The sequence below is a fragment of the Mus musculus genome, chromosome 1 (assembly GCF_000001635.26).
Source record: "Mus musculus strain C57BL/6J chromosome 1, GRCm38.p6 C57BL/6J".
Lineage (NCBI taxonomy): Eukaryota > Metazoa > Chordata > Mammalia > Rodentia > Muridae > Mus > Mus musculus.
This window is the reverse complement of record NC_000067.6, coordinates 33,941,696-33,967,822: the sequence shown is the minus strand read 5'-3', so window position 1 is coordinate 33,967,822 and position 26,127 is coordinate 33,941,696. Positions and strand designations below refer to the sequence as shown.

The 26,127-nt window shown below is 43.9% G+C and overlaps 1 protein-coding gene across 17 annotated transcripts in view; it reads right to left on the bottom strand.

Moving 5' to 3' along the window:
- Positions 1-26,127, bottom strand: part of Dst (dystonin) — a 400,775-nt gene that overhangs the window by 340,840 nt on the left and 33,808 nt on the right. The gene's annotated exons all lie outside the window — the stretch shown is intronic.

The following is a 26,127-nucleotide window of genomic DNA, read 5'->3' as shown; positions in this document are numbered from 1 at the left end:
AATGCTGAGTCATTGATAAAGCCACACAGTTATTAAACATCTGTGACTTCCGCTCCCTACTCCACGTAATGTTCACATTCTATACATAAGACTTTTAGCTTCTAAACAAAGGGTATATCTAAAATGCCGAGTAGCATATCTAGAAAAAAAGCGGGTGCTTGATAAAACAGTCACGTGTTCTTTCTCTCTTGAGGTAAGGTAAGCATAGCTCTTCAGACAAAGAAACAAGTTCAAATAAGTCATAGTGTGAAAAGAATTTCAAAAGTTATCAGTGATGGTCTCAGTCCTCTTGTGGCAGAGAACAAAAAGCAGTTTAGCAGAGAACAAAAGGAGTAATTCACACTGAGTTCACAAACAACACACAAGCACCACTCTCAGTGGTAGCCAGTCTCACAGAAAGGACTGAATGGAGCTGAGAATACTCTATATTTGGCTCAGTTTAGTGGGCGGCAGGCTCTTGAAGACCGAATAGTACTTATGTTCCAGGCAAGGGACAGGACTTAGGAATGAATGAATATGTAAAATGGCAGGCACACGTATGAAGTATTTACAAGCAACGGAGATGGTATTCTATGACATGCCAGCAGGAGAGTGCAAGTCAGGCATGGATGGAAATGAAAGGGGTTCAGTAAGCAACAGATACTCTGGGGGGCCTGGGGGCTATGTGTTTGTGGCTTGTCTGGATTTTAGAAGAGACATAAAAGGCTAGAAGACTGAGGTGAGACTAACACAGGCAGCAAAGCAGCACGTTCTAAAGAAGGTCTGACTGTGGGTGCGCCCAGCTCAGAAAGACTGTGCAGGGGCTTCTCACTGAAGAGCCGGGAGGTGGGCTGGCACGTGACTGTGGAGACCCTGAACATGAACTGGAGGATGTGAAACAGAGAAGCGGACACAGAGGAGGGCCTACGTGCCACGGACAACAGAGATGAACAAGGGGGAAATGCAAGCAGATTGTCAAAACACTCTCCGGATCAGCTCTTTCTCACATCAGCCTGCTCTCACCCCACCCGTGTGAGAGTTCAGCTGGCCCTCTTCATCTCAAAATAGATCCCGAAGATCTCTGCGGCCCCCATACAGCCCAGCGGGTATTACAGCAGCTGCTGGGAAGCGGATTTAGGGACAGGGAGCTGGGGTCAACTGAAAACCATGTTTAAAGCAGAAATTGGGTCACCCAAAGGAACTGGTAGCCATGGACTTGCCTGGAGTCCAGTGTACACTCCTCTTGTCATCTGAACTAGACTCCCTAAGGACAGTTTCTGAGAATCTCAAGGACCACGATTTATTCTAACCACTAGGTGGCACTAACGATCACTGCCAACTTCTCTAGTAACGGAGCGAATCTAAGGTTTATTTGATAGAAATGGAGATTTCTCTTCTTATGAATAATAAGCAGCTGCCTTTTGCTGGGTTCCCATCATTGCTAACAGTCCTCAGTAATCTACAAATCCTAGAAACACTCAGGAGGTGAACGTGGCCCAAAACTCTCTTAAAGTCACACAGACACACACACACACACACACACACACACATTAGATTAGACCATAATTCCGCAGTCAGTCTGGAGAACAACAATCCGTCCACTCCACATCTTCTAGAATAATCAAGACTGCCCAAGAAGACACTCAATGAAGAATATGGGCTTGGTTTGCGTTTTGTTGTTTAAATTATACTTGTGTGTGTGTGTGTTCCTGCATGTGTATTTTTATGTGCATGTGTATCTGTATGTACATGCATAAGTGTGTCTATGTGTGTGTACGTGTAGGTTGTGTGTGTGGTGTGTGTGTATGTGTGCATGTGTGTCTCTGTGTGGATGTATACAAGAGTATCCATGTGTGTGTGTGTGTGGACATGTATATCTGTATGCGCATGCACAAGTGTGTCTATGTATGTGTGTTTGTATAGGGTGTGTGTGTATGGTGTTTTTGTGTGTGCATGTGTATCTATAAGTACATGTGTTTCTGTATGTACGTGCACAAGTATGTCTGTATGTGTATATGGGGTGTGTGTGTGGTGTGGTGTGTATGTGTGCATGTGTGTCTCTGTGTATATATGTACAAGTGTATCTGTGTGTGCATGTGGTGTGTGTGGGTGTGTATCCACGCCATGGTGCACCTATAGACATCAGAGAACAACTGCAGAAGCCAGCTCTCTTTCCACCATATGGGTCCGGGATTGATCTCCAGCTGTCAGATTTGGTGGCAAACACCTTTATCTCCTGTGCCATCTTGCTAGCTTGTAGAATTGCTTATTCTCTGAGTAGCAAAAGTAGAAATGCATAGGTTTTTGTTTGTTCTTTTGGTTTTTATGCAGATTTCTGTAAATTCTACTCTAAATATAATTGCTTTATTTTACAATCAAATTTTCTAAGCATCAGAGCACAGCACACATATTTTAGCCCATCTGGATCCCCGGCCTCTGTTATTTCCTAGTTGTATGCTCTTGGTTAGACACAACTATTTCCTTATCTGTAAAATGAGCATTAAAACTAATTATTGCGCAGGTTTGCAGAGGAGAATAATGGTTTCATGTATGCAAAGCCTAAATGCCTGGTACACGGCAGGGCCGAAGTGTCTGTTATGATTACTATGTATTACTGTATAAATAAAATATATTCTCGAATATACCCAGGCGTGAAAGGAAGACAAGTCACATTTCTTGCTGAAGATATGGGAGGCCTGATCCCTGGGTGAGAGTTCCTGGCCCTGGAGATTCCCAGGCATGCCATCTGCAGTGAGTCTAACCACTGTGCTCATCTGCCGGTCCTATTACTCCGCATTGGATCATGGCTGTGGATTTCCTGTGTCCATTATAATGCATTGACATTACTGTATCGCTTACTTCCTGGCTCCCAGGCCAGCAAATTTCAGGCAGTTCAGAGCTGTGATAGCCAATAATATGAAGATGAAACCATCACGGGGCGGCCTGCTCTATTTCCCTGAGTCACTGTGCAGGATCAAGAAACTCCTCCTAAACACCATAAACCATGACCTGACAAAGGGAAATTTTATTTTGAGACAGCAGGTGGTGCTGCAAGCTCTTTTTGGTGTTAGGACTCAAGAGATAAAATAGTCCTTTTCTCTCTGTCCATTTGACCTTGATACCTCGAGGTAGGCAGGGTTAGGGAATTGGAAGTGGTGACGGGTCCCCAAGAGGATGCCTGTAACTTTCACACCCTGACATTTCATCGAAAGAGCAGCTTGGGCCTTAACCTGGCCACAAAGCTAGAGGAAGAACTCGTGATCATCAATACAATTAGCTGTCCCTTCCTGACCCTAAACTTACAAAAGGCACACAGCTAAAGGAAGACAGGAGGTACAACTCCACCACAGGCTAACACAATCAGAAGGTATAATGCCCCATCAGAGGTAGGAGTGGCCAAATTGGAGTCGACAGGTGTTTGTGCGCGCGCGCACGCGCACACACACACACACACACACACACACTTGGACATTTTGTTTTAAGAGAAAGAACATGACGTTGTGTGGGTAGGGAGGTGAGGGATGAGCTGGAGGGATTGGGGGAGGGGAAGGAATAGGATCAAAGTGTATTTGTATGAAACATTAAATAAAAACAACTGTGATTGGCTCACTCCAACCTCACACACCCATCGTGGGTTTGAGGGAGGTCACAGAACATCCTCTCACTGGACAGTATAGAATACAGCTAGTTCATGAGTGTAATTTACACAAGTTACGCTGGTTGTCCTGGGCAGACTCCATGACCACTTCAATAAAGACCTCCACACGAGTCCAGGTCTTGGTTTTTCTGGTTCACCTACCTTCCCTCCCTGCCCTGTGTCCTACTCTTTCCTGAACTCCAGTTTTATTAAATTATTTCCTTCACCTTCGTACTCATGCCTGGTTCTCTAGGAAAGGTGTTTGGAGAAGGCTCCCTACCCTTCGGCCACCTCACTCAAGCAAGGCGGTGATTTCCTGCTCTTTGCTAACAACACCTGTGTCGAGGGTTTTTCTCAACTTGACACAAACCTAGACGTATGTGGGAAAAGGGGGTCTCAGTGGAGGAAGTGTCTCAATTACACGGATCTGTGGATGTGTGAGGGGAATCCTCTTGATTGCTAATTGATATGGTACAGCATATCCCTGGGCAGGTAGTCTGGGCTGATTGAGAGCAAGCTGAGGGGCAATTGGGATTGGCTGGCTTCTTGGGTGGCCAGGGCAGTGCTGGTTCAGCATGTGACAACCCACAGCTTGGGCGGAGAAGGGGCTCAGTTTCTGGATGCCTACAGGGAGGAGCTCTTTGACAAGGCTAACAAACACTGCTTTTTGCACATCCTGACCTTGTTAGAGGTACCCTATTGCACAAAACCCGGCTGGGCAGGTTGATGCTAGCTTCTGGAACTACCTTATCATGTACCAGCTTTTCCTACCAGGCTCCGAGTGGAGACATTAGCAGCCAGACTCTGGCCTGTTGTAGCCTGCTAATCTTGGGCTGGCTTACCTTGGCTTTTTGAGGTCTCTTGTTTAAGTACCCACTCCTGGTTTTTCTAGATAACTGGGCAGAGGGGGAAGGAGGGAATGTTGAAGCCAAAAAGAAATTAAAAGAAAAACACACCTTTTTTTAAAAAAGCAAGCTGAGCATGCCAGAACAAGCAAGCCGGAAGGCCCCCTCTGCCCCTCCACTTCAGTTCTTACCCTAGCTCTCCAGCTTTGGCTTCCCCTCTGCAGCCTATAAGCCAACTTCCCACAAGTTGCTCTGGGCCAGTGTTTTGTCAAAGCAAACTAGAACACCACCAACCCCTTTAAATAGGCGGTGGACATTTAGAAGCCTCACTGTAGGAGACTTTGCCATCTTTAAGGCCAGTCCAATGTTTTGGTACTTTCTGGGTAACGGCTTCTCATGACAGTCTTCAGTGTGTTTGTGGGGTGGGGAAGGTGTTCTGGGAAAAAGACTGAACTTGAGATAAACCCTCTTAGACTTTAATTAAGTGCATAATAGAGTACTGTTAAATTCAGGTGTGATGTTGGGCAGGAGGTCTCTACTCCCTATGTGCGGCTCCTTTGGGCTCGGTTAGAAATTACCTCATTCTTTGAATCTGTGGATTTGAATCTTTCAGGTTCTTCACGAGCAAACGGAAGGTGCAGTGCTTATCTTCCTGTGACTACAATACTACAGTTAGCATCAGGTCCCCAACACTCACCCATGTCAGATACACCCTGTGGATGTCTTCCTTTTAAGCAGATGACAATCAGTACATGCCATATTTTCTTCACTCATTCACGAGGTGATTGACATTAGACTATTGGCATTTCAGCCATTTTAAGAGATGTGCAATAAATATGGGTGTACACATATCTCTTGAAGAGCTCAATTCAGTTCTCTTGTATCCAAGAGAACTACCAGAAGTAGGGTCCAGGGATCACATGATGATTCTACTACGATTGTTTGAGAAACCTCTGTTCTATACTGTGTGTCAGTTATTATACTGCTCCCCACACCCCAAACAGTACAAGAAGGGCTACAATTTCTCTACATCCAGACAACACCTCTTAAAACGGTGATGATGATGATGATCTGTGTGCATGCGTGTGTGTGTGTGTGTGTGTGTGTGTGTGTGTATGTGTGTGTGTTATTTGTGCATGTGACTGTAGTGACTCTGAAGGCCAGAAGAGCACATCATATGCCATGTCGTAGACATTACAGGTAATTGTGAGCCACCTGATTTGGGTGCCTGGAACCTACGCAGGTCCTCTGCAAGAGCGGTACAAGCTCTTAACCTACAAGCCATCCGACAAGCTCCTGACATGCTTTTGTGATAACTCACTGTGATGTCTTGACGATTAGCAGTATCTCAATACATAATTCCGTGAAGATGCTCCACGGTACCTTCAGCTGGCCTGGTAATAACCTGACACAGCTCCGAGGTTGGCTCAATGAATTAAAGTGCCTGTGTGAAGTCTTGGAATATTAAACAGGGCCACATAAAGACTGAAAGGGACTAGGAGGGACTCAGTGTTCCACTATCTCAAGACCTACTGAGGGCTGCTTGCTCTCATCTGTTTTAAGCAGTAGACGTGACTGCAGATCCTTCCATATACCTATAGTTGCTTTTGGTTCAAGTCAGGTATGTTATCCGTAAACAAGAACCTTGAGTGCGGGTCTGTGGGAGGCTTTTATTAGTTTAACTGAGGTGGGAAGCCCTGCCCACTGCAAGGGGCACCATCTCTGGGCAGGGGATTCTGGGTTGAGTATAGAGAAGACAAGCTGAGTGCTAGCACACATGTGATAACTCATTGCTCTCTACCCTGAATTGTGAACATCACGTGACTAAGTGCTTCCAGCTCTGGTCACCTCCACTTCCCACAACGATGAACTGTAACCTGCAATCGTGAGACAAATAAACCCTCTCTTTCTTAAGCTTCTTCTGCGAGGGCTTCATTACAGCAAAAGGAACTAAAACTACAGACCCGCAGCAAAGCCCCTCCTTTGAGAGTTTGGTGGAGAAATATTGGGGCCCAGGAGTCTGTATTTTTAACAAGCTACCAGCAGATTCTAATCCTGTCACTCTGAAGATCACGCTTGCAGTAACAACACGGGACTAAGAGCGGCTGTGCAGCCCTTACTGGCTGACACATCAGCACAGAGACTGTAAGTGAAGAGAGAACCCACAGCAGCCACTGGTCCAGTGCAGATGGGGCCTGCCTGTGGCCTCTCCAGACTCTGGTGTGGCTGTGCATTTATAGTTGCAAGAAACCCAACGCTGTGCATCCAGAACACAGCCCAGCTTGTTCTCTTCGTTCTACCAAATTACTCACGCAAATACAGTGTGTATCTGATTCTGCACCCAAAGTCACCTGAGACCACAAGCACACTGCTAAAGAAGTAAAAATCAAAATACCAAAAGGAGACTTGGCGTTGGAATTACTTGACATGTGACTGACATCTTCTTCTCTAGAGACACTAAGTGCTTTGAACTTATAGACGCAAGATGAGCTGTAGTGGACATCAGTGTGCGTGCAGTCCAGAATGTTGTGCAAATTCTATCATTTTTCCAGTCATTATTGGGTAACTAAAAACTCTCTGTTGCTATTTACGAAGATGGCCTCCTCATCACAACGAGGTCACCTCCCTCTTCAGTTTCCCAAAAGAGCCATAATAAACGCTCAGACGGCTTTCGTGCCAACAAACTCTAAATCAGACTGTTCACAGTCCGACCACTTCTGCTGAGACTACTTTTAAACCAACCGATCTGCCTGTCTCTGCCTTCTGGAATTATCACACATGATCCGGCACCAGCTTTGCTGAAGGCTTCAGGGACAGAAGCCAAGTTTTCTCAGTGGTCTCTTTAAAGCTGTTCTCAGTGAGCTATGAGACAATTTCCTAATCTCTTACTGTGACCTACCCAATACTTCAGCTACTGACCATGTGTGGCTATTTCATTCAGACTTTATTTAACTTTGATTTTTAATTATTTTTTCAGAATGTAACACATGAATGCTGTGTTTACATCATTTCCCAGTTCTTCCTGTGGTCCCCCTCAAATTTATGACCTCTTCAGTCACTGTTAAACATATGTGTACATATGTGTGTATAAATACAAACAACTGAATCCACTAGTGTTTATCATATGTGTATCTGTTTAGGGGCGGCCACTTTGGAATACTTAACCTATCTGGGCTCTTCCCTGGAGAAGACCTATTATCTCTCAGGAGGCAATGACCACCTGTGTCTCTTGTCTAAGGGTGGGACCATGTGGAATGTCGCCCATCTACACTGGCATGTCAGCTAGTGTGGCCACTAATCTGGTTTTGTTCAGATAACCATATTCTTGTGAATTCATGGGCATAGCTTCCTTGCCATAGATAGAAAACATTCTCTCTGTACCAACAGATGCCCTGGGGGGCTCTGGGTCTTATTATCTTTCTTCCCAGTACTCCTTGCTGTTCCCTGAGCCTCGGGTGCTTCAGTTGTGCTGTAGATACCTGTACTGGGGCTGGGCGTCGTGCAGTTAGCTGTTTTCTACATTTTGACCAGTTGTGAATTTCTGTAATGGTCGCTTCTGCTTTAAAAAGTAGCTTTCTTGATGAGGGGTGAGAGATACATGTATCTATGGGTATAAGGGATACATGTATCTATGGGTATAAGGGATACATGTATCTATGGGTATAAGGGATACATGTATCTATGGGTATAAGGGATACATGTATCTATGGGTATAAGGGATACATGTATCTATGGGTATAAGGGATACATGTATCTATGGGTATAAGGGATACATGTATCTATGGGTATAAGGGATACATGTATCTATGGGTATAAGGGATACATGTATCTATGGGTATAAGGGATACATGTATCTATGGGTATAAGGGATACATGTATCTATGGGTATAAGGGATACATGTATCTATGGGTATAAGGGATACATGTATCTATGGGTATAAGAGATACATGTATCTATGGGTATAAGGAAAAGTGTTAGGAATGTTGTTAAAGATTTTATGTGTTTAGGTGAATGGCTAAAAAAGGTTTCTCTCTAAGGTCCATGACCTCAGCACCCATGGGTGGTGAGCTCGGTTTAGAGGGCCAGACACAAATTCCTTCCTATTGGGAGCACTGTCCAGATGGACAGCTTTTGGTTGCTCCCAAGGCAGGACTGCCACTACTACACTTCTGGAGCTGCCTCGCCAGGCTGGCTGTCCCTGTGTCACTCAGACTTTACAGCTCCCGGGAGTATTGATCACTTTTCTCCTTGGCAATTTGCAAAGCACTTTCCAGTACCGTAAGAGCTAGTCCTCGGAGAGGAGGTTTTCAGGTCACTTCCAACTCAGTTCCTCCAAGGCTGTGTCTGACGTGTGCAGTACCTTCAGCAACAGTCTGGCCTTCGAGTTCTAGAAGGCACCAACAAGCAAGGGAAGTAGCCTATAATATTATAGGGAGTCTCCCAGATTCCCCTGTTCAGTAAGTCAAAGGGAAGTTTCCTATGCCTGGCACTAGGGCAAGTTCAATAGTTTATGGTTCTAAGGGAAAAAGCATTGTCACCTCAAGTGATGAATTCCATTCATTCATTTCATACATTCATTTGATTCATTCATTCCATTCATTCGTTCACACACATTATATATGTATTCTTAAGTAAACACAAAATGTACATGTCCACATGGCTTTTTCTTTTTCTTTTTTCTTAGATATTTTCTTTATTTATATTTCAAATGCTATCCACTTTCCTGGTTTTCCTCCCTCCTGGAAACTTCCTATCCCATCCTTCCCTCCCTCTGCTTCTATGAGGATGTTCCAGCACCCACCCACCCACTCCCACCTCCCCTTCCTTGATTCCCATACACTGGGGCATCTATCGAGCCTTCAAAGGACAAAGAACCTCTCCTCCCATTGATGCCTGACAAGGCCATCCTCTGCTACATATACAGCTGGAGCCACGTGTACTCCTTGGTTAATGGCTTAGTCCCTGAAAGCTCTGGGGGAGGGGGGTGTCCGGTTAGTTGATATTGTTGTTCTTCCAAACCCCTTCAGCTCCTTCAGTCCTTTCTCTAACTCCTCTATTAGGGACCCTGCGCTCAGTCCAATGGTTGGCTGCGAGCATCAGACTCTGTATTTGTAAGGCTCTGGCAGGGCCTCTCAGGAGACAGCCATATCAGGCTCCTTTCAGCATGCACTTCTTGGCATCCACAATAGTGTTTGGGTTTGGTAACTGCACATGGGATGAATCCACAGATGGGACAGTCTCTGGCTGGCCTTTCCTTCAGTCTCTGCTCTACACTTTATCTCCATATTTGCTCCTGTGAGTATTTTGTTCTCCTTCTAAGAAGGTCCGAAGCACCCACACTTTGGTCTTCTTCTTGAGCTTCATGTGGTCTGTGAATTATATCTTGGGTATTTGGAGCTTTTGGGCTAATATCCACCTATCAGTGGATGCATACCATGTGTGTTCTTTTGCAATTAGGTTACCTCACTCAGGATGATATTTTCTAGTTCTATCAATTTGCCTAAGAATTTCATGAATTTGTCGTATTTAACAGCTGAGTAGTACTTCACTGTGTAAATGTATCACATTTTCTGTATCTACTCCTCTGTTGAAGGACATCTGGGTTCTTATTATAAATAAGGCTGCTATGAACATAGTGGAGCCCTTATTACATGTTGGAACATCTTCTGGATATATGCCCAAGAAAGGTGTATCTGGGTCCTCAATTGATCCTATGTCCATTTTCTAAGGAACCACCAAACTGATTTCCAGAGTGGTTGTACCAGCTTGCAATCCCACCAGCAATGGAGGAGTGTTTCTCTTTCTCCACATTCTCACCAGTATCTGCTGTCACCTGAGTTTTTGATCTTAGCCATTCTGACTGGTGTGAAGTGGAATCTCAGAATTGTTTTGATTTGCATTTTCCTGATGACTAAGGATGTTGCACATTTCTTTAGGTGCTTCCATATTCAGCCACTCCACATTCCTCAGTTGAGAATTCTTTGTTTAGCTCTGTACCCAATTTTTAAATACAGTTATTTGATTCTCAGGAGTCTAATTTCTTGAGTTCTTTGTATATATTGGATATTAGCCCTCTATCGGATGTAGGGCTGGTAAAGATCTTTTCCCAATCTGTTGGTTGCCTTTTTGTCCTGTTGACAGTGTCCTTTGCCTTACAGAAGCTTTGCAATGCCATTGGTGTTCTGTTCAGGAATTTTTCCCCTGTACCCATGTGTTCAAGGGTCTTCCCCACTTTCTCCTCTATGAGTTTCAGTGTCTCTGGTTTTATGTGGAGGTAGTTGATCCACTTGGACTTGAGCTTTGTACAAGGAGATAAGGATGGGTAGAATTCTGCATAGCTTTTCCAAGCATCCTCAGTGTTATTTATCCTCTCCATTTTGTTTTGTTTTGGGTTTTTTGTGTTTGTTTGTTTATTTATTTGTTTGAAACAGGGTTTCTCTGTGTAGCCCTGGCTGTCTTGGAACTCACTCTGTAGATCAGGCTGGCTTCGAACTCAGAGATTTCCCCCAGCCTCTGCCTCCCACCTGCTGGGATTAAAGGCATGTGCCACCACTGCCCAGCTCTCCATTTTGATTTAAATCCCTGCTGCTGTTTCTCCTGTCCCTTCCTTCACAGCACACTGCCACTACTAGCCAGCCTCCTTCTCCCTCCCTCACTGGCCTGGTTTTATTACCCACGTTTCTCCAGTCACTCCAGATATACCCTCACATCTAAACAGCCAGAGCTAGAGTCCACAGATAAGGAGACTACACCAGGGGTACGCCATGGATAGGTCTAGCTAGATAGTATGGTAGATCTACTTCTAGCTTTGGGGGGATTATCTGCACTGATCTCCATAATGGCTGCACCAGTCTGCAATCCCACCAAGAGCGAATAAAGGCTCTCCTCTGCCATACATCCACACCAGAATCGTAGTCAGCCACTTTCTTGATCTTAACCATTCTGGCTGGGCTAAGATGAAATCCTACAGTCATTTTTATTTGTGTTTCTGTGATTATGAAGGATGTTGAACACTTAAAAGATATGTTCTTCCACCCATCTCTTTTTTTGTTTAAGAACTAGGGAGTTCTCAGATCAATAGCCCATGTTTTCATTGGATCATTTGTTTAATTGATTCTTTGGTCTTTAGTTCTTTCTATATTGTAGATATTAATTGTCTATTGGATTATGTATAGCTAGCAAGGGCTCTTTCTCACTGTGAGGGGCTCCTCCTCAGTCAATTGATTATTTCAAGCTTTTTAGATCTATGAGGTCAGTCCCATTTGTCCAGTTTTGGCTGTAATTACTGAGCCAACAGAGTCCTATTCAGAATGTCTCTTCCTACACTTATATATTGTAGGGGCAGCCTATGGTTTCTGGTACTCTTGGTGGTTCAGGATTCACATTGACGTCTTTGATCCACTTAGGGCCGATTTTTGTGCAGGTTGAAAACCATGGGTCTAATTTAATCTTCCACACTTCTCCAGCACCAATTATTGAAAGTGCTGCCTTTTCTCCACTGCTTCATTTTGGCATCTTTGCCATAATATGCCAGATGGCTGTAACAAACGCAGCCGTGCTTGGGTCTTACAGGTTGCTCCGCTGATCTATAGATCTGTTTCTGTGTCAGTACCACACTGGTTTTATTACTAAGGTTTTGTAATATAGCTTGAAATCGGGCATGGTAATTCTTCCAGCACTGCTCTTTTTGCTCAGGATTGCTTTGGCAATTTGGGGTCTTTGGTGGTATCAAATACATCTTAAAATATCTACTTACATGGAAAAATATCCTGGAAATTACAATTGGAATTGCATTGAATTTATGAATTGCCTTGGTAGGCCGGTCATTTCACAATATTAATTCGACCAACCCATGAGCATTGTATGTCTTTTGTTTTCAGTGTACAGGTCCTTCATCTTCTACATAGTTTTGTTGTTGTTTAGTTTTTTGTTTTTGGTGTGTGTGTGTGTGTGTGTGTGTGTGTGTGTGTGTGTGTGTTTCAGATGCTATTGGGAAGAGAAGAGTTTCGCTGATATCTTTTTCTGCATGTCTGTTATTGGGCTTTGTCTATGATTATCTCTTAACTTTTGTTTTGTATCCTGCCACATTGCTAAAGTGTTGATCATTTCTAGCCAATGTCTGGCGGAGTTTTTGGAATCCCTATGTATCACATTGAATCAGCCACAAATAATGGTACTCTGATGTCTTCTTTTCCATTCTGTATCCTTTTAAATTCATCCTCCTTCCGTGTTGCTCTAACCAGTGCCTGGAGCGCTACACTGAAAGGGAGCTGGAAGTGTGGATGTCGTGGCTACAGATAGCTGTTAAGTCCTCTGGATGGATGATATCCTTTACAAGACTTGCAGCTTAGTTTTTTGTTTCTTTGTTTGTTTTTTCAGATGTCCTGTCTTGGAGCAATTGGGCATTGAAATCATCCACTGTTATTGAGTTGGAGTTAATAGTGTTTTTAAGTCCAATAATATGGTTTTTATGGAATTAGGTGTGTCAGTTTTATGCATATTATGTACATTATGTATTTATACATAAGATGGGGATATCTTCTTAGTTAATCTCTTCTTTGATTAAAATGATGCAGTCTTGTCATAGTTGGGGTTTTACTGCTGTGAACAGACACCATGACCAAGGCAACGCTTATAACAACAACATTTAATTGGGGCTGGCTTACAGGTTCAAAGGTTCAGTCCATTATCATCAAGGTGAGAACATGGCAGCATCCAGGCAGGCATGGTGCAGGAGGAGCTGAGAATTCTACGACTTCATCTGAAGGCTGCTAGTGGAAGACTGACTTCCAGGTAGCCAGGATGAGGGTCTTAAGCCACACTCAGAGTGACACACTTACTCCAACAAAGCCACACCACCTAATAGTGTCACTCCCTGGGCCAAGTATATTCAAACCATCACACCCTCTTTACCTCTTCGGATCATTTTAAGTTTGAAATCTATTTTGCCAGATATCCCAATAGTGAAAGCTGCCTGCTCCTTGGTTTCATTTCCATGGGAGACTTTTCTTCATTCTTTCCCTCTAAGGTGGCACCTGTCTTTGAAAATGAGATTCTTTTACAGAGCAAAAAGGTAGATTTCATTTCTTTTTTGTTTTGTTTCTGTTTTGTATTTTTTAACCAATCAGATTTATGTATCAATAAAATCACACATTTACAAGATGCCAATACAATAATTTCTGAATCAATTGATAATGATAGAAGCTTTATCCTAATTATTCTAACCTTATGATATCATAACTACCTGTGGCTGGTTAAAACCATGCTGGTTCATGTCTGCCTCCATTTTTTTCCTCTCTTCCCTCTGACATGCTGTCTTTGTAGCTCTTAGCGCCGCCTCCCTTTTCCCTGTCCAATCACAGGTCTCCTGCTGCCCTAATGTAATTGGACAGGGAAAATCCTGCAGCATATCACCCTTTCTGTTTAATTAAATTAAAAAAAAAAACTTTCTCTCAAAATATAAATTAAGCACAACTATTACCATTTTGTAATTCAAAAAAAAGTATAACTACAATAAAATAGAGCCTCTGTCACCTATCCTAACTTTTTTCTTTTTTTAATTAGATATTTTCTTTATTTACATTTCAAATGTATCCTCTTTACTCATTTCCCCTCCAAAGACCCCTCTTATAGGCCTCCCCACACCATTCATTAGACTAACTTGCGTCTTTTGATTAGAGAGTTGGAGTCGTTAATATTTAAAGTTATTGAGAAATCTATTGTTGCTGTTTTATTGTTTTCTTTTAGAGGGTTGTTCGGTTTCTGTTGAGGGTTCTGTTGTTTGTTTTCTTTATGTAACCACTTGAATATGCTAATTGCTCTTCTGGTATCCTCTGTGGGACTGGTTGAGTGGACATGGGTTCTTCTGTTAGATATCATGGAAAGTTTCTGCTTCTCCTTCAACAATGAAAGATGGTGTTGCTGGGCACAGTAGTCTAGACTGGCATCCATTGCTACAGATCTTCTGGCTTTTAAAGTTGCCATTGACAAATCAGCTGTTATTCTAATGGGTATTCTTTTATATGAGTGGTTTCATTCGTGTGAAACTTTCAATATCTCTTTCTATAGATAGTATTTTCACTCTAATATACCTTGGAGAGTTTCTTTTTTGGTCCTGTATTCTGTGTTTCTTGTATCCTTGTGGGTATTTCTTTCTTGAATTTGGGGATGATTTCTTTTATGATCTTGTTGAAGATCAAGCCTAATTCAGTGACCTGGGTTCTTCTCCTTAATCTCTGCTTACAATTTGAAGATCTGGTCTTTCTATGGTATCCCAAAATCCTACGTGTTTCCTGTGTGTGAGAGAGATTCCCATATTCTTTGTTTAAATAGTCCAATCCCTCTACTTTATCTTCAAGTCCTAAAATCTAGCTTTTGTTTGATCTACTCTATATAAAAGCTTTTGTACTAGTTATGCTCTTGCTGTGATAACCAGGGCAGCTTACAGAAGGAACCATCTATTTGGGCTTATGGTTCTAGATGGGTAAGAATCCATGGTGGCAGAAAGACCACAGCAACAAGAAGCAGGTGTGGCAGCGGAACAAGAAGCCGATCCCACACATTTTGAATCAGAAGCATGAATCAGAGGGAACCAACTGGAAGTGGTGTGGGATCTCTCAGCTCTCAGAGCCTAACTCCAGTGACACACTTTCTCCAACTAGCCCATGCCTCCTCAATGTCCTCATGAAGCTCCATCTGGGAACCAAGTGTTCACCATCTGAGCCTGTGGAGAACATTCTCATTTAACTCACTACGCTTCCCCTCAGTGTTTTAACCGACCTACTAAGGTTTTTCAACTTCATGCCAACTTCAGTTATCTTCATAATTCTATCTCTTTTATTTAATCCACTTTCAAATCCCAACTTGCCTTCATCATTCAGTCAGCTGTGTATTTGTCTTGGACATTACTGAGACTTTTTTGCTATCCCCTTAAGTTCATTGAGCTGTTTGTGCCTTCTTTAAACTCCTTTGGTGAAGTTTATGATTGTTCTTTTAAACTTTGTGTCCCGAGGAGCTAGAGAAAGTACCCAAGGAGTTGAAGGAGTCTGCAACCCTATAGTTGGAACAACAATATGAACTAACCAGTACCCCCAGAGCTCGTGTCTCTAGCTGCATATGTAGCAGAAGATGGCCTAGTCAGCCATCACTGGGAAGAGAGGCCCCTTGGTATTGCAAACTTTATATGCCCCAGTACAGGGGAACACCAGGGCCAAGAAGTGGGAGTGGGTGGGTAGGGGAGCAGGGTGGGGGAGGGAATAGGGGGACTTTTGGGATAGCATTTGAAATGTAAATAAAGAAAATATCTAAGAGGCAAAAGACACTGTCAATAAGACAAAAAGACCACCAACAGATTGGGAAAGGATCTTTACCTATCCTAAATCAGATAGGGGACTAATATCCAACATATATAAAGAACTCAAGAAGGTGGACTTCAGAAAATCAAATAACCCCATTAAAAAATGGGGCTCAGAACTGAACAAAGAATTCTCACCTGAGGAATACCGAATGGCAGAGAAGCACCTGAAAAAATGTTCAACATCCTTAATCATCAGGGAAATGCAAATCAAAACAATCCTGAGATTCCACCTCACACCAGTCAGAATGGCTAAGATCAAAAATTCAGGTGACAGCAGATGCTGGTGAGGATGTGGAGAAAGAGGAACACTCCTCCATTGTTGGTGGGATTGCAGGCTTGTACAACCACTCTGGAAATCAGTCTGGCGGTTCCTCAGAAAATTGGACATAGTACTACCGGAGGATCCAGCAATACCTCTCCTGGGCATATATCCAGAAGATGTCCCAACCGGTAAGATGGACACATGCTCCACTATGTTCATAGCAGCCTTATTTATAATAGCCAGAAGCTGGAAAGAACCCAGATGCCCCTCAACAGAGGAATGGATACAGAAAATGTGGTACATTTACACAATGGATTACTACTCAGCTATTAAAAAGAATGAATTTATGAAATTCCTAGCCAAATGGATGGACCTGGAGGGCATCATCCTGAGTGAGGTAACACATTCACAAAGGATGAAATTCCTAGCCAAATGGATGGACCTGGAGGGCATCATCCTGAGTGAGGTAACACATTCACAAAGGAACTCACACAATATGTACTCACTGATAAGTGGATATTAGCCCAAAACCTAGGATACCCAAGATATAAGATACAATTTGCTAAACACATGAAACTCAAGAAGAATGAAGACTGAAGTGTGGACACTATGCCCCTCCTTAGAATTGGGAACAAAACACCCATAGAAGGAGTTACAGAGACAAAGTTTGGAGCTGAGACGAAAGGATGGACCATCTAGAGACTGCCATATCCAGGGATCCACCCCATAGTCAGCTTCCAAACGCTGACACCATTGCACACACTAGCAAGATTTTATCGAAAGGACCCAGATGTAGCTGTCTCTTGTGAGACTATGCCGGGGCCTAGCAAACAAAGAAGTGGATGCTCACAGTCAGCTATTGGATGGATCACAGGGCTCCCAATGGAGGAGCTAGAGAAAGTACCCAAGGAGCTAAAGGGATCTGCAACCCTATAGGTGGAACAACAATATGAACTAACCAGTACCCCGGAGCTCTTGACTCTAGCTGCATATGTATCAAAAGATGGCCTAGTCAGCCATCACTGGAAAGAGAGGCCCATTGGACATGCAAACTGTATATGCCCCAGTACAGGGGAACGCCAGGGCCAAAAAAATGGGAATGGGTGGGTAGGGAAGTGGGGGGGAGGGTATGGGGGACTTTTGGGATAGCATTGGAAATGTAATTGAGAAAAATATGTAATAAAAAATATTTAAAAAAAAAAAGAAAATATCTAAGAAAAAAAAAGAAAGTGAAAAAAAAATTGTGTCCTAGGGTTCATAAGTAATTTATCAGAGAACCCTTTAATAGGATTAGCAGGTTGTGGTGGCACACTTTCATGGCATTTATGTTTTTATTATATGACCTTGGCATGTTAACTTCTTTCCTTGGCTGTATGTCTGATGTGGGATTCTAAGCTGCCTCGGCCTCCATCAGTGCAAGAGCTATGTGACCAGAGCAGGATTTTGTTGAGTATGAAGATGGTATAGGCAGTTTTAGTTCTGGGGACTCACTAAGAATGCTGGTACTTAAGCAAAGCCAGTGCTTTAATTGTGCATCCATAGTCAGGCCTGGGAATGGAAGAACAGAAGGTTAAGGGGAGGCTTGCTTCTGGGCAGACTCACCCAGGAGCTAGCCCTGCAAGTCTCATTTACATATTAACTAATTTATATTTAACTTCACGTTCATCAGTCTTCTCCCATCTGTGACTCTCCACATTGCTAATTTATGGGGGATATGGATGGATGGTTTACAGGACTGTAAATGATATACATCATTTCTCACATTTACTCAGTAGGGCTGTTACACAGCCATCACCTAAACTTGCAAGAAAAGAAAAAGAAAAAAAAGCTGAGGCTATACAAGTGTGGTGGTTTGAATATGCTTGGCCCACAGGGAGTGGTACTATTAGGAGATGTGGTCTTGTTGGAGGAATTGTGTCACTGTGGGGTGGGCTTTGAAGGTCTCCTACTATGCTCAGGCTCCACCCATTGCAGAAGAGAGCTTCCTCCTAGCTGCTTGAGGATGCCAGTCGCTCCTGGTTGCCTTTAAATCGAGATGTAGAACTCTCAACTCCTTTTCCAGCACCATGCCTACCTGGACACTGCCATGCTTCCTGCCACGATTATAATAGACTGAACCTCTGAGTCTGTAAGCCAGCCCCAATTAAATGTTTGCCTTTATAAGACTTGCCTTGGTCATGGTGCTTGTTCGCAGCAATGGAAACCCTAACTAAGACATACATGGAGAAGGATGTAACAAGTGTTATGGAGAAGCAGAGTACTACTGAGCTCTGGAATGAATCCCATGGAGGAGTCCAGCTCCCCTCCCCAGCAATGCGGGCCTTCTGACCACAACTTTCAAATAAAAATAAGAGAAAACAAATTGCACTCGCACGACCCATCACACAGCCAAACGCGATTTGAATTCCATGTCTCTCAAATTTCTCCAGCACTGATCAGCTTTCACTTAACACCCAACTCTCCCCACTTACAGTAGCCATGCAACATCTGGTTTTCAGTGTCTCCAAAGGGCCAAGCACCGTGCATGAATTATCCCACTGTTTCTTGAAATTATCATTACCTAAGAAGAGAATGCCATTTTGATGCCCACTTTACAGGTAGAGTAAGAAGATAACTCGGGGTTTTGCCCAACACTCATTAAGTGATTAAGATTCAGTAATGAAGCCCAGGAAAGCTGACCTAGGCTCTCCAGCAGAGGTCAACAGCTGTGGATCTCCAAACATCTCATAGAATATGTTGTTACAAAGTTTCACGGGAATGCAGCCATGTCTATTCATTTGCACATTATCTATGGCTTCTGTGCATCAGGCACTGCTGAGTAAGCACAGTGGAGATGACATGACCAGTTAAGTCAGGAACACTTGCTATCTGGCCCTTTACAGGGGCATGCTTTCCAGCATCTTGAAGGGTCTTGAGCACTTCTACCATAGACTGAAAGGTATCTCTGTCTTGGCGTTTGGGTCCCCCTCATCTGTCCTCTCATCAGCAACCCGGTCTATGAGAGACAAGGTTAGAGAAGCTTCCCCCTGGCAGCCATGTCTGCTCCATCTGTTTGACGTTTCGCAGGCAGATTAAACAACATCTGTTCTGTTTTTGCAAACACATAGATGATACTACCAAAAATGCATTTGCCCAGCTTTTCTAAAAATGATTATACCTATCCCCTAGTGGGTTTTCATACTTATGCTGTAGTACTGGAAGAAAAAGAAAGCTTGCCCAAACTAATCAGCGTTGCTGCATTTAAAACGCTGTAATCATTGACCTTTCCTACCCTGGCTTTTTTGGTTAGATCAGAAATAATCAGCCATTGGAAGATGGAATCTTTCTGGGAGAACTTCTCCAGTAGGACCTCTGTGCTGAAACTGACCCATACTGTTTTTAGCGTAAATTCATCAATTCCATGTTTTCTTTCTTTTTTTTTTCATTTAAATGAACCCCTAAAAGAAAATAAGCATGCTTGGCCTTTAAAAGACTCTTGAGAAGCACCCCAATGTTGCATTGCTACTGCCGTTAAAAGCGGAGTAAAGATTGCGTAATATATAAAGGTAAACAGGAGTAGCTTTCTGGATGCTGTGAGCCTCTGCTCAGATTCCATTCCTTATACACCTGCTTCTCCAGTTGCTAAAATTCTACCTGGAAAATCCTTTCTGCCCACTAGGTGGCTGCTGGTCTGATATCACACCCTTCACCCTGCCCAGGCCTGCCCAATGCCACTCAACAAGGAGAAGGGCCTGCTTCCAACAGGACAGCTCTGATACTTCCCAGGAGATCGGTGGGTGTTCTTGCAAATGGACTCCTCTTCTAACTCAGTTTCTCTCTCCCTCTCAGCAGAGGAGCACTCTCCAGCCAATATGCAGGCAGCCTCTATCTCAGGTCACAGCCTGTCCCCTCAGAAAGCCGACCCGAGACACATGAAGTCTGAGCTCCTAAACAGTGCCAGCAGTGACACTTGGGGACCTTATTCAGTAGTCAAGGACACAAAAGAATCAGCAACAAAAAGCTTCTGCAAGGACAGCAAACCCATTAATACAAGGAAGAAGAACGGTGCTAGAGCCCTGCGCTAATAGCACAGACTTTAATCCCCGTATTCAGGAGGCAGAGACAGGCGGATCTTGAGATTAGGCCAACCTGGTACACACACACACACACACACACACACACACACACACACACACACACACACAAAACCAAGCTGAAATGTGGTGGTACACACCCATAATCAGAGTACTGGGGAGTCTGGGCCAGGAGAATTGTGAGTTCAAGGCCATCCAGGGCTACATTTTAGGAAGACTCTATCTCAAAAAAGAAAAGAAAAGAGAAAGAGAGAGAGAATGACTACATAACACTGGCCACAATATACATCTCAAACAGGTCCAACTATGCTGCAGAAACAGTAGCCATATGGCATAGCAAAGTGGGTCACAGATAAGAATTCTAGAAGCATGCTAAGATGCCATACAGTTAAAGACAGTAAGAAGGAAAGACCGCCTGCTGAGCAGGCGCAGAATCAGTGCAATCTGCTCTGGCAGCAGCTAGGTCTCACAGCCCTGGGCCCAGACAGTCATGCGCAATGGCAGGCTCTATAAATAGCCCCGCCACAAGCAAATCATAACCCAGCCTTTGTAATTACAGATGAATGTGAGCTCAATCTGTCTGCATGTGGCCCTCTTCAGATTTAAAGAGTCACAGACAATAGTCCCTAATCCATAAATAAAAAGTCACCATCGTAAAAACGTGTGTGTAAAAAATCCTTTCCAAAACAAGACACCATGAGATGTGAAGGAAATAAGCATATTTTATGGTGTGTTCACAACATCCATGGCACCCGGCTTGCTCCTACTCGCGGCTCTGCAACCTGTCCCAGATCCAGCAGCTATAAACTCGGAGGAGCTAAAGGCAAGATTTTATGGTGAGATGTGACTATATTTGATGAATGACACTTAAAAAACAGGCATGAAGGCCTGTCGCAAGTGAGAAGGCAGTGCAGAGAGGTGTGAGAAACAAAGAGGATCATGGGAGAAGCCAGGCAGGAAAGCAAGCAGAGAGGTGGGGCCAGGGACACAGGAAGCCGAAGACAAAAGAACAGGAGGGGCTTTGAAAATTGAAGTCATACTAAAGACCTAAACACTTCTTCAGTATCTCAGCTGCAATCCTTACAGCTTTTCCAATGGCCACTATACACTCAGAGTTGTTAAGACACAAAAATAAGCTTATAAGGTTAAGAGACAGAGCTGGGTTGTGGTGGCAGCAATGGCACAGGACTTTAATCCCAGCACTCAGGAGGCAGAGGCGGGCAGATCTCTGAGTTTGAGGCCAGCCTGGTCTAGCTTTATAGCTAGTTCCAGGACAGCCAGAGCTACACAAAGAAACCCTGTTTCAAAAAATACCAAGAAGGAGGGAGGGAAGGAGAGAGAGAGAGGGAGGGAGGAAAGGAGAGAGAGAGATCGATCAAGTAAAAGATGGAAACACATAGAAACTGAACTGCCAACACAGTGGGGGAGGGAGGATGTGTGGCAACACAATCTTACAACTATGTCTGTTATCAAGGGCATCCTCCAAATATCTGTTCTCAAAGAACAGCTTCATCTTGAGGTCCACCTATTTCTGGACTGTTTCTGGAAAAAGATTCCTGAGGTTGATGCCAGCCCTATCCTAACTTGGGCAGTCTCAGCCACAGAGTAGATACTGTAGCACTGGCTCAAGCAGAGAACAGACTGGACTGAGAGGAAGCAGCAAGACAAGCCTGCGGCACGCAGAGGCCCGGGTCTGCACAGCCACCAAGGGCATGGTTGCATAAAACACAGGAACTGGGGTAAAGGTCCCAAAAAACCCCGGCAAGTCCTCCTGTATCACCCTACTCCCCAGTGCTCTGCAACCTGCCCCAGATCTAGCAACTAGAAAGAACCACTCGATATGAAATAACTCCGGTTGTTAAACATTTTAAACATCAATATCTCTACCAATGAATGAAGTTAATCAGGGCTACTGAAGTTTGGTGCTGAAGCTCCGAGCAGGACTTCAAATCCCAAAGGTAATGAAAGGGAGGCAGCAGCAGTCAGTCAGGGGTAGATGTTTGGCCAAGACTCCCTATCAAGCCCCCCAGACTGGCTGCTATGCAGGAACCAAAGAGCAGAGGTCCCGGCATACACTGCGCTGGTCAGAAATGTCTCCAAACCGCCCCAGCCCCATCACTGTGCACAGGAGAGGAAGGGCTGACTGATGCTCCTGACTATGTTATGGGAACGAGCTTTTGGCCCCTGCTGAGATGAAGTGTATATTTGGTCTGTGTTCAAGACTTAAATGCTTTTCTGGCAGTACATTCTCTTTCAAAATCTGCTTACTCTGGAGGTGTACTTATCAGAAAGCTGGGGGGAGGGGATGCAGAGGGAGTTGTCCCATGACCTAACAGCCGCTGATAATGTATTCTGAGTAAAGAGGAGAAACGGGGAGCAGGACGCAGGCTTCCCGGCAATCGGAGGTCAATGCGGTCACTGAGAAATGCTGTGCAGTGAGTTTTTGTCACAGCCCCTTACAGTGTCCAGTTCTCCTGCTCTCCCTCCATTCGCCACACCCCCTCAGCACTGGGCGGAGCACGGCACAGACTTCAGCATGCCACGCCCACTCTGCACTCTGTGGAGGCGCAGCCTAGATCTCAGCAAGCACTGCACCGGGGGACCCTTTCCTGGGAGGATGCTACTGAGTCTGAAGCAGTGGCTAAAGCTATCATGATGTTGTACAACCTTCCCTGGAGTCTCCCTGATATTCCAGCAAGAACTACGAACTTTCCAACCTCCACCCCTTGACTCTGGTTGGCTTCCCCAGTTCGTGAACTTGACTGGAGTTTGTTCCAGTGTGACTTTTTGTAGCGTTCTTCAGCCTGACGTACTCAGAATGCGTTCACGGCCATGATAACTCCACCCCCACACCGACTCCACCACCCCACCACTGTCGGGTTCTGTTTCTCCTACCTACGTTCTTTCAGACTCTCCACAGGTTTTGACTTTGGTTCTTTTACCTGTCTGACATGCTCAGAAAATACTGATCACAAAACATAAGTCCTCCTATAAATGTACCATTTATGTCTGAACTAAAAATCTGTCTGAATGACCCTGCTCTATCTTTCTAAAACATCCTTCCAAAACAATCCCTAGCAGTAACACAGATCCTACTTATCTTCCTAGACTGATAGAGATTTAGCAAGGATTCCGATAGATAGTATTTCAAATGCACATCTTTCTAACTGAATAATTTTCCAACATATGGCTCCACCATTCTTTATTATATCACTAACTCAAACTGAGATACTTTAAATTTTAATTGTATGGAATACAAGAAGCAAGGTATATGTGTGTGTGTGTGTGTGTGTGTGTGTGTGTTTCCCTAGGCTAGTTGGTTGTTCCTTTGTCTGTTGTTGTTGTTGTTTGTTTGTTTGTTTGTTTGGCACAGGCTAGAGTCACTGGGAAAGAAGGACCATCAATTGAGAACATGCTATCATCAGATTGGCCTATAGGCCAAGTCTATGAGGATATCTTCCTAGTCAATGACTGATGTGGAACAGCCAGGCCACTAGGGGCAGTGCCATCCCTGGGCAGGCAGTACTGGGAGGCATAAGAAAGGTAGCTCACCATGAAGCTGATGAACAAATCAGTAAGCAGCATTCCTGCATGGTCTCTGCTTCCCGTCCTGCCTCCCAGGTCCTGTCCTGCTTGACTTTGTCCCTCTGCTCCCCTTCATGAGAGAATACACAAACCTGAATTAACCCTCCCCTCCCCAGGCTACTTTCGACAGTGGTCTTTCTCACAACAATAGGAAGCAAACCAGGATTACCTAAATCTTTTTTTATTTAGAAGCAGAGTTAGCATTTCATTAAAAGCTTGGTGGCAAGATGACTCAGCAGGACCCACAAGGTGAAATTGCCCCACACACACACACATTGTCCTCTGACCTCCACAAATGTGCTTTGACATGCACACACTCACACACACACACACACACATGAACACTAATAAAGTACATGGATAGAAAAATAAGTAATATAAAAGTTACAAATTACATTTCTAGCACCATTGTGAAAGTCCCTTTTAATTTAATCTCAGCAGCACTAAAAAGCATGAATCTTTATCTGTTAACATGCTAGCAAGCAAATATTATTCGTTGTTGTTGTTTTCTGAGACAGGGTTTCTCTGTGTAGCTCTGGCTGTCCTGGAACTAACTTTGTAGACCAGGCTGGCCTCGAACTCAGAAATCTGCCTGCCTCTGCCTCCCAAGTGCTGGGATTAAAGGCATGCAAATATTACTCTTAACTGGCAACTGTTTATCAGTAAATGGAGACAGTCTTTCATATTTATGTAAGCCACTGTTTTAATTATCCACTCATAACCTCTTTGCTCATTTTTCTACAATTTATACATACCCTTCATTTACTTTCTAGAAGACTTCTCTGCCTTGAATAAAAGTATCTGCCATCGATGTAGCAAGTACCTTGCTTCTGACAACCTATCTGTTCATTTTCCTATTCAGAGATTTAGAATTCTTCAGTTCAAACTGCCACTCTGTTCCCTTCCAAATATTTCTCCATAGAACATTTCTTTCACCTCAAAGGTTTTCCGTGTTCTCCCCATATCTTCTTCCATTCCTCTTCTAAGCCTTACAAACACTACTTGATGCCACAAGGCAGCAGAGTAGAGAATTCTCTTACATGTGAGGACAGAGGGGGGAGGGGGAAATGGAATGATGGTTGATCTTGATTGTCAACTTAAAATGGGACTTAAAATCACCACGGGAAAACCCCTGTGGGCAGGTGTGAATGCCCGAAACAGGCTGAGGTGTGAGGACGCCGATGTAGTCCAGGACTGAATCAAAAGGGAAGGTTGTCGAGCTTCCTTTACTGTGGGCATGTCACCTGTCACGGCTTCCTGACTGTGGGTGCTGTGTGACCAGCTGCCTCACACCCCAGCCGTCAGGCCTTCCCTGTCTGGAGGGACTGTAACCTCAAGTTGTAAGCCAACGTCAACCCTCCCTTAAGCTGCTTTGTTGGGTATTTTATTGCAGCAACAAGAATAGCCTACAATACAGATCCCCATTCTTTTTCTTTCCTCTAGGCCTTCAACTCACTGGACTTTTTTTTTTTTTTTTTTTTTTTTTTTGGTTTTTCGAGACAGGGTTTCTCTGTATAGCCCTGGCGGTCCTGGAACTCACTTTGTAGACCAGGCTGGCCTCGAACTCAGAAATCCACCTGCCTCTGCCTCAGGAGTGCTGGGATTAAAGGCGTGCGCCACCACGCCCGGCAACTCACTGGACTTTTAAGTCCATCAATTTACATTTAATTTTACCCCCCAAAACATACAAACAAAACAAAACAAAACAAAACCAAAAACAAACAATCAAACAAAAAAATCAGGAAGGTAATACTTGATCACTATTTAGGCCACTCACTACCTAGCCAAGTTCACACATAAAAACTTAACTACTATAAAATACCCTATGTCTCTGTGTGGAAGGATGCCTGCCATGAAAACCCGATAATCCAAGAGGAAAACCAACATGGGAAAGTTGTTCTCAGACCTCTACACATGTGTAGCTGCATGCGCACACTCATACACATCACACATACAATCCTAATAAAAGAAACACAATTAAAAGAAACAACAACTCAGGGAACTAGCTGTCCCCAGCTTGCAGGAGCTAGGTCTGGGTCATCACTGTTCGAAGTCCTATTTAGAGATTTAGACTTTTATGTTCAAATGAGCTATAGTTTGGATATTAGGTGTCCTCCAAAAGGCTCAGGTATTGAGCGACTGGTCCCCATCTGGAGTGGATCTGGTCACCATTTACCTATTTCTTTTGGATGGCATATAGGGGACATTGGGAGATAAGGGCTGGTTGAAGGAAATAGTAGGAGTGTCTCTGAAGGATTTTGTCTCTGTCCCCTACTCTGCTTCCCATCTGGTATGAAGCCAGCCAGCCTTAACCTTAGCGCCTCCCCTAAGCTGTTTTGCCCTGGTGCTTTGCCATAGAGAAGAGAAATGACCAGAGTATGTATATATC